Raw genomic sequence first — 16,416 nt, forward strand, 5'->3', positions numbered from 1 at the left:
TAAGGCCACCATCGCATTCCTCTCGTTGAGACGAAGCCAATGGTGGTAACCGGAGCTCAAATGGAGCTCAAACGACAACGCACGTGCCATCGACAGTTAGACAATGCTGCCATGTGCCCCCACGCACCCCTCGGAGTTCGGCGAGTAAACAAATGCACCCACACGCTCTGGTGAATCCCAGCCAGCTGAAGTAAGAAGACGATGTGACGTTAGCGCCACATCACCTATCCATGTCAATGTTGAGTAAGCGCCCCGTCAGCATCCGCGTCAGGTTCGTCAACCTCGGGTCCACGACCACGTATGCGCTGAGTCAACAAGCCACGCCAGTAGGGACCCACGCCAAGTTAGCAGCTGGGTCGGATCCCCATAGGACACGTCAACAAGTGGCCCAATAGTGCCACATCAGCAAACAGTGTCAATAATGGCGTCAGTGACCGTTAACGGTGTCAAGTATATTCCATTAACGGAAGGAATATTCTGTTAAAGTTGACCGAAGTTTGACTAGGTTTGACTAGGCTTTTCAGAACCATTTCAGGTCCATTTTTCGAACGGCTTGAACCATTTCTAAGGTTTTTGACAGTTTTGAATCCAACCGTACTGCCCGTTTGAGCTAATTCCATCTTTAGATTGGTGAATCAAGATGTTGAATGAAAAGATCTTACAAATCGAGATGTTTGAGGACACCAACTTCGATTTCTAGAAAATGCAAATTGAGGACTACTTATTTGGTAAGGAGTTACACTTACTATTGAACGAGAAGCCAATATCCATGAAGGAGAGCAAGTGGGAGTTGCTTGACCGAAAAGCTCTTTGAGCTATCAGAATGACGTTGGTAAAGTTTGTTGCCTTCAATATCAAGCACTTAATAACCACCAAGTCTCTTATGGATGCGCTATCCAATATGTACAAGCAGCCATCATCCGCGAAAAAGGTACACTTGATGAAAATATTGTTTGCCATGAATATGTTTACAGGTGAAAGTTTTAGTAGACACCTGAATAATTTCAACGAGCTATCGAATCAACTCGCCTCAGTTGGAATTACATTTGATAGTGAGATTCGTGTCTTACTGATTCTTAGTCAGCTGTTTGAGAGTTGAAAAGATATTGTTACTGCGATCAGTAGCTCTATAGGACAATCTAAGCTGAAGTACGACAAGGTCATCAGCATGATTTTGATGGAAGAGATTATAATGCAGTCGAACAATGTCTCCACTTCAAATTTAGCCTTGAATGTGAAAAGTCGAGGAAAAGGAAGCGGACATGGACAATCAAACAATCACGGTAGACCTAGGACCAGATGATCTAGATCCAAAAATCCTAGTGGTTCCGAGGGCACAAAGAACATTGAGTGCTGGAATTGTGGAAAGGCCGGGCATTTTAGAAACAAGTGCATGCAAAAGTCCGAGAAAGGAATCTATGGTGAAGATAGAAACAAATCTTGACTCTTCCTCAGGAGAAAAAGATGCATTGATATGCTCTTTGGAGAGCAAGCAGAAGTCTTGGGTCTTAGACTTCGGAGCCTCATTCATGCCACTTGCAGCAAAGATTGCTTAGAGGAGTACACACCAAGTAACTTAGGTAAGGTGTACCTTGGCAATGATCATCCTTGTGATATAGCCGGCAAGGGAGTTGTGAAGATCAAGGTAAATAGGTCAGTATGGAAGCAGCTAGCTTAGGGGGATTTTGAATTGGGAATTTGGCATTTAATGTAAAGGGGAGTAGGGTTTAAAAAAAAAAAAAAAAAAAAAAGAAGGATGGGGTTTATAAAAATTAGGTCTTTCTTTTTGGCTTTGGAGGAGGCAACAAGAGAGGGGGTGCAGGAGTGCTGCTATGGGCTTGGAGTTTTTTTTTTTCTTCTCTTTCTCTCTCTCTCTCTCTCTCTCTCTCTCTCTCTCTCTCTCTCTTTGAATTCAATTTTGTTAGAATTAATTTTATTGTTGAGTTTTTAATTTATTCAAAGTTTGGATAAATTTTAAAAAAAAAACAGTTTGTTTAATTTGAGAATCTTCTTTTTAATTAGATAAATTCATGTTTAATTCTCTCTCCCTCTCTCTCTCTCTCTCTCTCTTCTCATGTAAGTTTTCTCTTACTTCATATTTTTAGTTTGAGTTATTGAGTATTTTGTTTGGGTATTAAGTTTATGTTTAGGATTTTTATTTGGCATGCTTCTTTAATGGTTTTGCTTCCCTGAAGTGTTAGATCATCATTTTGTTTAAGTTTATGATTATGTTAAGTTTATTTTTATCTTGTTGGGTTATATTTTAGTTGGTGTTAATTGATGATCTTATGGTTGTTAGATTTTAATTTTGTCTGATCTCATTATAAAATTTCGTACTTTCATTTGGTTGGGTTTTAATTACTATTTAGCATAGTTGGTCTTTATTTAGTTGAATGATTGCAGGTTTGTTTCTTTTGATATTGTGGTACTGAATCTAACGTTTATTTAGTTCATTTAATGCATGTTAATCTTTTAGTTAAGATTTACGTATTTCCATTGCAAAAATCTCAAACGTCCCAGGAAACCGAATTTGAATTGTGTTCAGTAAAATTTTCTTTTCTTAATTTATTTTGAGATTACATGAAATTTGGAATTAAACTGCATTCCTTAAGGAGAAGATCTAGCCCTTGGGCTAATTATTACACGACTAAACTCCTATACTTAGGATAGCTTCCGAACTGCTCATTTTTCGAGTGAGTCAATTAACTTGTTCTAGACCTTTGGAGACTTTATTTATGGATGTTTGGGGTCCTGCTCCTCTCCCATCCTTTGATAATTTTCACTGTCACATTATTTTTGTGGATTACTTTACCAAAAACACTTGGCTTTATTCTATCAAGAAAAAATTAGATGTTACTTCAGTATTTTAACGATTTAAATCTCTTGTTGAAAATTATTTTTCTACATTGATTAAAACAATTTATACAGATGGAAGTGCCGAAGCCACTAGTCTCGAACATATTCTCTCTCGAGTTGGTATTCAACATCTCAAATCTCCTCCTCATACCTTAGAACATGTTGGCATGGCTGAGCGTAAACATCGCCATGTTGTTGAAACTGCACTAGCCTTGTTACATTATGCATCTATCACAATCCAATATTGGTCCTTAGCATTTCAAGCCACCGTTTACCTCATCAACCAAATGCTCTCTCCAGTAACGCATCACCAATCTCCTTTCTCTCATCTCTTTAAGCAGTCACCTAATTATTTATCCTTGTTAATATTTGGTTGTCTATGTTATCAATGGTTGTGACCCTACACCTCTCACAAACTCCAACCACGGTCTCGTCCTTGTATATTCATTGGATACTCAACTCCACATCATGCCTCTATGTGCCTTGATCCCTCCACCAATAAAATCTACATCTCTAGACATGTCTTGTTTGTGGAACACACTTTTTCCCTTCAGAATAACAAATCTCACACCTCATCATCTTTCATCTTACCGTCCTCCACCAATTGGTTATCCAAATCAACTCAAGTTTCTATTCCTGCATCTCTTCCTAATCACCTTCAATTGCTTGTCACCTCTATCCCTTGAGTTGAGTCTATATCTCCTCCTCTTACTACTACTTCATGTGGTGAGTCTTCTTCTTACTAGACTGAATCTCCACACTAGGTCATTTTATCCTTGGGGCCCTCCTCCACGCCTCCACCATCGAATGCATCCAATCCTTCCCAGGTAAGTATCTCATCCCCAATATCCTCTCCCTCATCTACAATTCCAACAAAACCTCACCCTTATAATACCAAGCTATGTAATAACATTACAAAGCCAAAACATATCTTTGACCTTCACACAACCACCACTCCCACCACAATTGAACCTTCCACCTTCAAACAGGCCCAGCAACACCTCTCATAGCGACAAGCCATGAGCGAAAAACACAATGCCTTACTTTCCAATCACACATGGTCTCTTGTTCCGCGCAATCCTACACAAAATTTTATTGGGTGTAAGTGGGTCTATAGGATTAAGAGGAATCCTGATTGGTCCATAGCTCATTACAAAGCTCGCTTAGTGGCGAAGGTTTCCATTGACAACCTTGGATAGATTTTTTTGAAACCTACAACCTAGTGGTCAAACCTGCAACTGTTCGGTTATTACTTACTCTTGCTGTGACTAACAATTGGCCTCTTCACCAACTAGATGTAAATAATGCATTCTTGCAAGGCACTTTATCTGAGGCAGTCTTCATGGACCTGTCCCTTGGCTTCACCCACCCCAATCTTCCTGATCATGTATGTTGCTTATGCAACACCATATATGGGCTTCGACAAGCTCCTCGTGCGTGGTACCATGAACTTTGCAATGTTCTTATATCGGAAGGCTTCACCAACTCTTAGTCGAACACCTCCTTGTTTATGCTTCACTCTTCTGACACAGTTCTTTATCTATTAGTTTATGTGGATGACATCATTGTCACTGGATCCTCTACTGCTCATGTGATTGCCTTCGTCACCAATCTTTCCAAATGATTCTATCTTAAGGATCTTGGTAATCTCTCATATTTTCTTGGGATTGAAGCTCACTTTACCTTTAATGGTTTTTTTTTGTCTCAAATAAAATATATCCAAGACCTTTTGCATCGAGTTCACATGGCCACTGCCAAGCTTGTCTCTACCCCTCTTACAACTACTGAAGCTCTCATATTACCAGATGGTTCTCTACCAATTGATGTGAAATTAGGATAGCTTCCAAAGAGGGGGGGGTGAATTGGTATTATTTTAATTTTAATTCTTAATTATCAATCAATCACAACAATTAAACATAAAAACAATTCAACCACAGCCAATCAAGATAATCAAAAACTCAATCTTTGTCTCAATAGCCTTATAATAAATTGCTAAATTTGTGTAAGCCCTGTATTTATTCCAAACTCACAAGTCTTCCTTATGTTTAGTTTTTAAACACACTTTTAGATTAATAAGTTTAGGTTGATCAACCAACGTAGTCCCTTTTGGTTTCTGCAATCAATGCTGATCAAACTAAAAACAAATTATCCTCTGGTTTATTTAACAACTAAACACTCAGAATTAATCAATTAAAAGCATGCACGTAGATTATAAGTCTTTGCTGAAAAAGTAAAGAGTAAGAAAGAATAGAGACACAAGATTTTATGAGGTTCAGCTTATACCCAGCCTACGTCATCACCTTTGGCAAACCACCAAAGGATTCACTAGTTTAGTTCCGTTGACGGGTGGAACAATACCGATTACAAACACTCCTTCCGTTAGGCTAGATCCCACCTCTCCAAACGATATTCCCTCGTTTGGTCCAACGATTCTACAGCCCTGAATCATCTATGAATAAGAATCAAGATAAAGAGATTTTGTGTACAAGAAAAAAACTCTCACAACAGAGTAGGTTAGTACAACAATCAGCATAATAATACTTCAAAGTAATTCAAATATAAAAGAATTTGAAGCTCAATACTTAGTATGAATCACCAAATATCTTTCAAAATATGAAAGATTTTGACTTTGAAAGCTTTGCTTCGAAGTTTGAATCAGTAGCAACTCAGTAGTTGAACACAAGAGAGTTTGAGAGCCTTTGAGAACTTTATTGCTTGAAAATTGTTTGGTGTCTCAAACCTTTGAAGATTGGGCCTATTTATAGATGTTTAGAAGCAATTCCATACCCCCAAAGTTTCTTTAAAATAGTTTCCAAGTTTTTAAAAATAATTATGTCCAAAAACTTTGTTTAAAAAATCTTCCCATTAAGAGTTTTAAAGCCAACGTTCGAGTGGCAGTTGCCTGCCACGACTTGGCAGTCGCCTATCATAGAACAAACTCTCAACACAGAATACTAGCAGTCACCTGTCAGAACCAAGGCAGTCACCTGGCATGTTCACGCAGGAGCATGACATGTTTAGGCAGTCGCCTGTCTTACTACTATCTTTTTGAAAAACCCCCTTACTTAATTTGGCAGTCGCCTGACCCTTCTTTTTATTTCAAAAGTTTTTCTTTTTCAAAACCCTTTCTTTTCATTAGTTATAAAAATATTCTTTAAATTATATATAAAAAATATATTTCTGAATTTTTGAGAGCTTCAATTCAATTTATATTTGAAATTAACTTGAAGTACTTACATTTAGAACATCTAAAAAACATGATCCTTTGTTCTTCAATCTTGTTCTTCCATCATCTTTGAGTTTTCAATCTTTTCTTTGAGCTTTCACTAATATATCTTTAATCCTCATGCTCTTTAAGATCTCTTTGTAATCCATAAGCTTTATTATGCTCTTCAAAATTTCTTTTTAATCCATAGGCTTCTTTATGCTCTTGAACTTTGTCACTTCCTTTAAGGTTTGCCTTTTTCCTTAAAAACTTTCACTTGAACCATATTAAACACATCATTGATTTGTTATCATCAAAATAAGAATTGTAAGCCTTATTAGGCCAATAATCTCCCCTTTTTTTATGATGACAAATCGAGAGTAAAATTAATAAGAATTAATACTCATGGCTCCCCCTATCAATAAGCATGATATATTTTTATAGTTATGATCCATGCATATAAGTCCAAAGATAATCCATGAATAAACCATGCATACAAGTACAAAGATAATCCATGAATGATCCATCCATTCATTTAAAATTTTACAAACCATAAGATATGATTCATATAAGTACAAGTTAGTTTTACAAACCATGACATAGCATATTTTTGCACTCACTTCTCTTAAACATTTCTCCTCCTTTGGACATCAATCAAAAAGGAGAAAGAAAAACAAAAATAGAGAAATGCTGCAATACAAAGTACTGCTTTTAGAACATCAAGAACATACTATCTGATAAAGCTTTAATACATAAAAATGATAAATAACTCATAGATGAAAACACATCAATCAGAAGCTTCCATAGATCCACTTTCATCATCTCCTTCCTCTTGTTCACCAGATTCATCATCACTTGATGTAGCAGAGCTGATATTCATAGGATTTGCCTTTAGAGGAGCTGGCCAACGGTTGTTCAATCTTATCAAATCGCTTATCAATATTTTAACAATGATTTTCTACAGAAGAAACCTTCTCTTGTAGAGTAAAAAGTCCAGATTTCATTCCATCACTGAAAGTCATATAATGATTAAAAAATGGAACTAACCATGAAGGAGTTTCTGGATCAAACTGCACTAAAGGTGCTGGTATGGAAGATGAAGGAGGTGGTGGAGCAGATGATACATGACGATGTCCCTTATGAAACCATCCTTGAGGAGAGTTCTTATAACCCTTACGTTTAAGAATGGTATCAGAAAAAATATTGTAATGAGTTTTGCTAGTGAAGTTAAATGATGGTGTAAGAATATTAAAATGAGCAAAAACCATATTTAACATCCCAGCATATGGTAGAACAATATGAGAAGCATCAACTTTCATAATAATCCACTAGATAATTAAACTTGGAAGATCCATATTTTTTCTTTTGAGAATACACCACATTACAAAACAATCTAGGAATGAAATATGATCATGAGAACCAGAACACGGTAAGATGTTAATTGTAATAAGTTTATGCAGGATTAGAGCTTTCAGATTAAGCTGTTTGTAAATAGGTGGATGCCCAAAATTAACAGGAGTTTCAGTCATGATTAGAGGCAAAAATTCTTGTGGAGTAAAACCCTAAGTCATAATCCATTGTTTCTCAACAATGTGAACCTCAAAATCTCCTGGTTTGATTCGAAGAATTTTTCCCAAAGATATGGAAGTTAGATGAATATTTTGCCCAAGAAGATTGGTTTTGATCCCATTATCACATCGTTCCATATTTGCATAGAAAATCCGAACAACATTGGGATAATATCCTTTAGCTTGATATGTAATAAACTTAGCCCATCCAATATCCTTAAAGAGTTCCATGATTTCAGGAAAATCTGTATTGAAGAACGTTACATCAAGAACTTTACCTAAAATAGGTTCAGCTGAAGCAATCTAATTCTGATAAAGTTGCTTAGCATGTGGAGTTACTAACCATTTCTCCATCTCATCATTATTGATCCTAGTTGAAGACGAAGATCCCTTAACACCAACTGATTTGGATCGTGGCATATTTGTATGGAGGAGAAGAACAAAGAAACCCTAAGTTAGGTTTGGGATTTGGTAAGAAGGAAGGATTAGAACCTTGGTTTCAAGTTGATTTGAATAAGGTATGTGTATGGAAAAAGGTAGAGAAGAAGAATTTTAAAGAAAAGGATAAATGAGCAGGCGCCTGATGGAAGTTAAAATGACTTAAAACAGGGTTTTAAACCCTACCCGCCGCGAGGCAGTCGCCTGCTAGAATGTGGCAGGCACTTGTCTATGTGGACTCTGAAAAATCAGTAGCTTGGCAGTCGCCTGCCAAGCTTAACAGAGTTTAGATTACTTCACGACTATATAGCATGCTCAATTCTCTTCTTATAAATATGAATCTTTCTTTAGATAAAGGTTTTGTGAAAATATCTGCTAATTGGTCATTTGTATTTACAAATTCTAGTATTATATCTTCGTTTTGCACATGATCTCTCAAGAAATGATGTCTTATGTCGATGTGTTTTGTTCTTGAGTGCAATACTGGATTTTTTGAAATATTAATGACACTTGTGTTGTCACATTTTATGGGAATAGTTTGATATTGTATTTTAAAATCTTTTAGTTGCTGTTTCATATACAATGTTTGGGCACAACAACTTCCTGCAGTAATGTATTCTGCATCTACTATTGATAATGCTACAGAGTTTTGTTTCTTTGAAGACCATGAAACTAAAGAGTGTCCTAAAAAATGACACGTTCCACTTGTTCTTTTTCTATTTATTTTACATCCAGCAAAGTCTGCATCTAAATAACTAATCATTTCAAATTCAGATTCCTTTGGATACCATAAACCTAGTTCAAGTGTGCCTAATAGATATCTAAGGATTCTTTTGACCGCTATTTCGTGTGACTCCTTAGGAGCTAACTGAAACCTTGCACACATACATACACTAAACATAATATTCAGTATACTTGCTGTTAAATAAAGTAAGCTTCCTATCATTCCTCGGTAATGCTTAGTATCAACTTGTTTCCCTTTTTCATCTTTGTCAAGACTAGTTGAAGTGCTCATAGGGGTTCCTATAGGTTTACTTTCTTCCATATCAAAATTTTTTAACATATCTTTAAAATATTAAGTTTGATTTATGAAAATTCCATTTTTTGCTTGTTTTATTTGTAATCCTAGAAAATAATTTAATTCTCCCATCATACTCATCTTAAACTCTTTTTGCATGGATTTAACAAATTCATTACATAAATTCTCATTGGTTGCCCCAAAAATAATATCATCAACATAAATTTGTACTATAAGCATGTCTTTGTTTTTAGTTTTTCTAAACAATGTACTATCTATCTTTCCTCTTGAGAAATTATTTTGAATTAGAAACTTGCTTAGTCTTTCATACCAAGCTCTAGGAGCTTGCTTTAATCCATATAGAGCTTTTGTTAACTTAAATACATAATTTGGATTTTTTGAATTTTCAAAACTTGGAGGTTGTTTAACATAAACCTCTTCATTTATATATCCATTTAAAAAAGCACTTTTTACATCCATTTGATATAATTTGAAATCCCTATAGGCTGCATAAGTTAGAGTATCCTAATTGCTTCCATTCTTGCTACAGGGGCAAAAGTTTCATCGTAATCATTACCTTCTTCTTGATTATATCCTTGAGCTACTAGCCTAGCTTTATTTCTTACAACAACTCCATTTTCATCTTTTTCATTTCTAAACACCCATTTAGTTCCTATGATTGATTTGTCTTTGGGTTTTGGTATAAGTTCACATACTTGACTTCTTTCAAATTGATTTAGTTCCTCTTGCATAGCTATAATCCAAGAGTCATCATTTAAAGCTTCATCAATATTTTTGGGTTCTTCTTGAGATAAAAAGGCATAATGATTGCAAATATTTTTCAAAGAAGTTCGAGTGGTTATACCTTTTGAAATTTCTCCAAGTATTTGTTCTTTTGGATGAATTTTTGAATATTTCCATTCTTTAGGTAGTTCTAGACTTTTTACAATGTTTTCATTTGAAGTCTCATTAATATTTTCTTCCTTTATTTTAAGATCTTCTTCATTTTGTGAAACATCTTCTTTTTCGTCATTCTGAATTTTATTTTCATAAAAGTTGGATTCATCAAATGTTATGTGTATTAATTCAATGATAATAAGAGTTCTCCTATTATAGACCCTATAGGCTTTGCTATTTGTAGAGTAGCCTAAAAAGATACCTTCATCAGATTTTGCATCAAACTTTCCTAAATCATCTTTAGTGTTAAAAATGAAGCATTTGCACCCAAATACATGAAAGTAAGAAATATTAGGTTTTCTTCCTTTCCATAATTCATATGGTGTTTTATCTATACTTGATCTTATAGATACCCTATTTATAATATAACAAGATGTGTTTACATTTTCAGCCCAAAAGTATTTAGGTAAATTATTCTCATTAAGCATAGTTCTTGTCATTTCTTGTAGAATTCTATTTTTTCTTTCTACAACTCCATTTTGTTGTGGAGTTCTAGGAGCTGAAAAATTATGAGATATTCCATATTCATTACAAAATTTATCGACTTCCTTGTTCTTAAATTCTTTTCCTTGGTCACTTCTAAAACTTGTTACATTATAGCCTTTCTCATTTTGTAATTTCTTACATAAGGAAATTAACATATTACAAGCTTCATCTTTATTAGATAGAAATACCCAAGTAAATCTTGAATAATCATCTACTATTACAAAAGTATATTGTTTTCCTCCTAGACTTAAGGTTCTAGTTGGACCAAATAAACTAAATGTAAAAGTTCTAGGGGTCTTTTAGTAGATATATTTTTTTTTTCTTTTTAAAGCTAGTTTTAACTTACTTTCCTTTTTGGCATGCGTCACAAATCTTGTTTTTTATGAATTTAGTATTTGGTAATCTTTTTACAAGATTTTTCTTTGATAATTTGGATAATAAGTCCATGCTAGCATGTCCTAACTTTCTATGCCATAGCCAACTTATATCATTCATAGCTGTCAAACAAGTTACGTTTTCATTTATTAGATTTTCAAGATTTACATAATAAACATTATTTATCCTAAGAGCTATAAATAAGATTTTATTTTCTTTGGGATTCTAAATAACGCATTTTTCTTTCTTAAAGATTATTTCAAACCCTTTGTCACTCAATTGGCTTATGCTTAAAAGATTGTGTTTTAATCTTTCTACCAATAATACATTATCAATAGTAATAAAAGGTTCTTTACCTATTCTCCCTGTGCCAATGATCTTACCTTTGGCATTATCACCGAAGGTGACATATCCTCCATCCTTTTGTTTTAATGATGTGAACTTGGTCTTATCGCCGGTCATGTGTCTTGAACACCCGCTGTCCAAGTACCGCTTGTCCGTTGATGATGTTGTCCTAAAACATTCCTACAATGGAGGATTCATTTGGTTAGTTTTAGGAACCCAAATCCTTTTAACTTTCTTTATTTTGTTGTTAGATCCATTATTGACTTTCCATTCACCTTGTATTTTAACATACTTCCTTTTTAGTGGACAATCAAACATTACATGACCTTTGGTCTTGCACATATAACAAGTAGAGTGTTCATGTTTGTTGTGTGAGGAAGTGCTAGCAAAGTGCTTGGCTTTTTTTCAAAATATCCCATGTATAATTTCTTATTCTTTTTGTTTGGTTTACCGTTGTAACCTATTCCTTCTTTATTCCCATGTAACCTTTGATGTCCTATCATTTTTTCAAAATTATCTTTCCTTTAGTAAAATTATATATAACTTGTTCTTTATCTTCTACTAATTTCTTTAGTTCATTTATTTCTTGATCCTTTTTACTTAAGTTTTCTTTATGAGTTTTGGTTAACTCTTGAGTTGCTTTACTTACTTCTTCTTCTAACTTCTTTATATAAGAATCCTTTTCTTCTTCAATAGTTTTAAATGATTCAAGTTGTTTCAGAAGTTCTTTATTTTAATCTTTTAAGGTTATATTTCTTTTGGAAATTTTTATGAATCTTTTATGTAAAGAAAATAATTCAGTTTGTAATTCTTTGTATAAGGGCATACTATCACAAGACTCATCATAAGATTCATTGCTAGATTCGGTTGAAGAGTAATAGGAGTTTACCTCTTCATCGTTCGCCATGAAGCATACGTTTGCCATCTCTTGTCCACTTGATTCGTTTTCAATTTCGTTGGAACTTGAGTCATCCCAAGTAGCCTTCATAGCTTCCTTCTTTTTCTTCTTGTCTTTCTTGAGCAAAGGGCAGTCTGGTTTGATATGTCCTGGTTTCTTACAATGATAGCATATAGGAGGTTCATTTTTACTTTTATTTTCTTTTCTACTTGATTCTACCTTTTCAGTTTTTTTTTTTTTTTTGTTGAACTTCTTAGGAAATCTTTTATTCCTTCTATAAAACTTTCCTAGCCTCTTAGTGATGAATGTTAATTCATCTTGATCCAAATCATTTGATTCACTTTCTTCTTCGCTTGAGCTGTGGCTTGATGCTTTTAGTGTAATAGATTTCTTATGCTTTGGTTCAGGATTTCTTTCTTTTAGAGTCATTTCATAAGTAAGAAGTGATCCTATGAGTTCATCTAAGGAGGTAGTCTTAAGGTTCCTTCCTTTGGTAATTGTTGTAGCCTTAGGTTCCCATATCGAAGAAAGGCCTCTCAAAATTTTCCTAATCATTTTGTAGGTGGTATATGTTTTTCCTAAGGCACTTAGGGAGTTAATTATATGGGTGAATCTTGTGTACATATTTGATATGGATTCATCTGAATTCATTTTGAATGCTTCATATTCTCTAGTTAACATGTCTATTCTATTGCCTCTTACATCAATGGTTCCTTCATATGTGACTTCTAATTTGTCCCATATTTCTTTAGCTATTTTACAAGCCATTACCCTATTGAATTCGTTAGCATCTAAGGCACAATATAAAGCATTTATAGCACTTGAGTTTATTTGAAGCATCTTATAATCTGAATCAATCATATCTTTTCTCTCTTTTGGAATATGTTTTTCATCTATTATTTTGGTGAGAATAAGGTCTCCATCTACAACTACTCCCAAGCTTTCCAATCCATGTGTTGGAGGTAGATTTGCATTCTATTTTTCCAAAAAGTGTAGTTGTGTCCACAAAAGATTGGTGGACGAGTTGAGAATTGGCCCTCTCCAAAAGGAGCTACTCTTATGTTAACCATTTATATCTTTTTATAGCTGCTTGTTAAGAATTTGCTATAACTAGGCTCTGATACCAATTGAAATTAGGATAGCTTCCCAAGAGGGGGGGTGAATTGGTATTTTTAAAATTATTTTAATTTTAATTCTTAATTATCAATCAATCACAACAATTAAATATAAAAACAATTCAACCACAACCAATCAAGATAATCAAAAACTCAATCTTTGTCTCAATAGCCCTCTAATAAATTGCTGAATTTGTGTAAACCCTGTGTTTATTCCAAACTCACAAGTCTTCCTTATGTTTAGTTTTTAAACAAACTTTTAGATTAATAAGTTTAGGTTAATCAACCAACGTAGTTCCTTTCGGTTTCCGCAATCAATGCTGATCAAACCAAAAACAAATTATCCTCTGGTCTATTTAACAACTAAACACTCAGAATTAATCAATTAAAAGCATACATGCAGATTATAAGTCTTTGCTGAAAAAGTAAAGAGTAAGGAAGAAGAGAGACACAAGATTTTACAAGGTTCGGCTTATACCTAGCCTACGTCCTCGCCTTTGGCAAACCACCAAAGGATTCACTAGTTTAGTTCCGTTGACGAGTGGAACAATACCGATTACAAACACTCCTTCGGTTAGGCTAGAGCCCGCCTCTCCAAACAATATTCCCTCATTTGGTCCAACGATTCTACAGCCCTGAATCGTCTATGAATAAGAATCAAGATAAAGAGATTTTGTGTACAAGAAAAACACTCTCACAACAGAGTAGGTTAGTACAACAATCAGCACAATAATACTTCAAAGTAATTCAAATATAAAAGAATTTGAAACTCAATACTTAATATGAATCACCAAATATCTTTCAAAATATGAAAGATTCTGACTTTGAAAACTTTGCTTCGAAATTTGAATCAGTAGCAACTCAGTAGTTGAACATAAGAGAGTTTGAGAGCCTTTGAGAACTTTATTGCTTGAAAATTGCTTGGTGTCTCAAACCTTTGAAGATTTGGGCTATTTATAGATGTTTAGAAGCAACTCTATACCCCCAAAGTTTCCTTAAAATAGTTTCCAAGTTTTTTAAAATAATTATGTCCAAAAACTTTGTTTAAAAAATCTTCCCGTTAAGAATTTTAAAACCAACGTTCGAGTGGCAATCGTCTGTCATAGAACAAACTCTCAACACAGAATACTAGCAGTCGCCTGGCATGTTCACGCAGGCGCCTAACATGTTTAGGCAGTTGCCTATCTTGCTACTATCTCTTTGAAAAACTCATTACTTAATTTGGCAATCGCCTGCCATATCATGGCAGTTGCCTGACCCTTTTTTTTATTTCAAAAGTTTTTCTTTTTCAAAATCCTTTCTTTTCATTGATTATAAAAATAATCTTTAGAGTATATATAAAAAATATTTTTCTGAATTTTTGAGAGCTTCAATTCAATTTATATTTGAAGTTAACTTGAAGTACTTACATTTAGAACATCTAAAAAACATGATCCTTTGTTCGTCAATCTTGTTCTTTCATCATCTCCGGCCATCCTCCTCGCAGCAATCCATCTCTGGCCACGACCCAGCTCTTTCTCCCCACACATTGAGCCTTCTCTACTCTCATATGCACACACTCACCTTATGTTTTAAAGTTTAAATTTTTCTTTGTTTTATCCTTGTTATATATATTAAAATTGTTAATTGAAGGGTTTTTTTTTTTATTAATATTCATGTGGTTGTATAATCTTGTCATTGCAAGGATTAATATTCATTATGTATGTTTAACGATTGATATTGTGATAAGTTTGTTTGTTTTTTTTTTCTTTTATATGTTGATCATTTTGTTATTATTATTTGTATATTATTATTAGTAATATTATTATTTTTTATATATTATTATTAGTAAATTGTTTGGATATTATTATTTTTATTATATTAATTGTATTAGTATTATTACATTGATTTTACTAGTATTAGTATTATATTGTTGACTTATTATTATTAGTATTATTATTATATTGATTGTATTTGTATTAGTATGACACTGTTTGTATAGTATTATTAGTAATATTATTATATTGTTGGTATGTTCTTATTATTATTATTATTATTATTATTATTATTATTATTATTGTCATTTATTAGTTATTACACAGTTTGCATATATATCGTTGTTATTGCCTTAAGTTTTTATTTGCATATTTACCATTTAATTTATTGTGTTGACTTTGGTGCAATCCTAAAAGGAAGGGTGAATTAGAGATTTAAAATTTTTTTCCTAAGTTAACTAGTCTAACAAAAGTATTTCGCAACTTAAGGGCAGTCTAAATGTATATGAAATTGCAAATGTAATATATTAAACAATTTTCAAAACATACAATGCAATTCCAATATTTCCCAATCAAATGCAATACCGTGCCAATCAAATTTGCAGTATATTTAGTAAGGAAATTAAATCAATCACAACGCAAAATATAATGCAGAAAATGTAAACTTGACACTGAATATGATATCGGGGTTCGACCAATCCTGCCTACGTCCCCGCCTTGGTTCACAAGTACAAATATTCCACTAAAGGCTCACTTCACGGGTGAAGCGGCACCATTTACAATACCTTACTAGGATAGTGCACCTAACTTTACTAACCGGGTCAAAACCAATCTGGGACTTTTCGTAAGGCAAGTCTTCCTCTTTAGGCCCACGTCTGGAATACAATCATATATGAAATTTTTCGTACAAATAAAGTGCTTCTACACAAGCAAATATGTACTACAATATAGTCCAGATAAATATGCACTCACATATGATAGTGACTATGCTCAGTGCCAATAAGGTGTGCTAACACTCAATCTGATATCAATATGCAATCAATTCCTAGAGTGTATTTTCAAGCCATCTTTGAAACACAATATCAATATTAATCAATCACAACAAGTTTCAAAGAGTTCCAAATAAAGTATTCAAAAATATCTCAAAGATAATTTTCTCAAAATAATAGCTCAAAAGATATTTGAAAAAATATGCTTGAAAGAGATTTTGCACAACCAAAAATCACAAGCTTGATGAGTCTTGCCATAGTGATGCAAAGACTCACTAGCTACAAAGGTTTTCCCACAAAAATATTTATTAGTTAAATCGAGGGAAAAACCTTAGCTAAAACTCTCAAACAAAAATGATAAATCAACAAGAATAACGAGAGTTTAAGCAAGTGCAAACAATGTAAATTAACT

General features: G+C 33.7%; 1 protein-coding gene across 1 annotated transcript in view; it reads left to right on the top strand.

Annotated features, from left to right (window-relative positions):
* Positions 1 to 16,416, top strand: part of LOC131148150 (F-box/kelch-repeat protein At3g06240-like) — a 36,618-nt gene that overhangs the window by 1,727 nt on the left and 18,475 nt on the right. The gene's annotated exons all lie outside the window — the stretch shown is intronic.

This window comes from Malania oleifera, chromosome 2 (assembly GCF_029873635.1).
Source record: "Malania oleifera isolate guangnan ecotype guangnan chromosome 2, ASM2987363v1, whole genome shotgun sequence".
Classification (NCBI taxonomy): Eukaryota; Viridiplantae; Streptophyta; class Magnoliopsida; order Santalales; family Ximeniaceae; genus Malania; species Malania oleifera.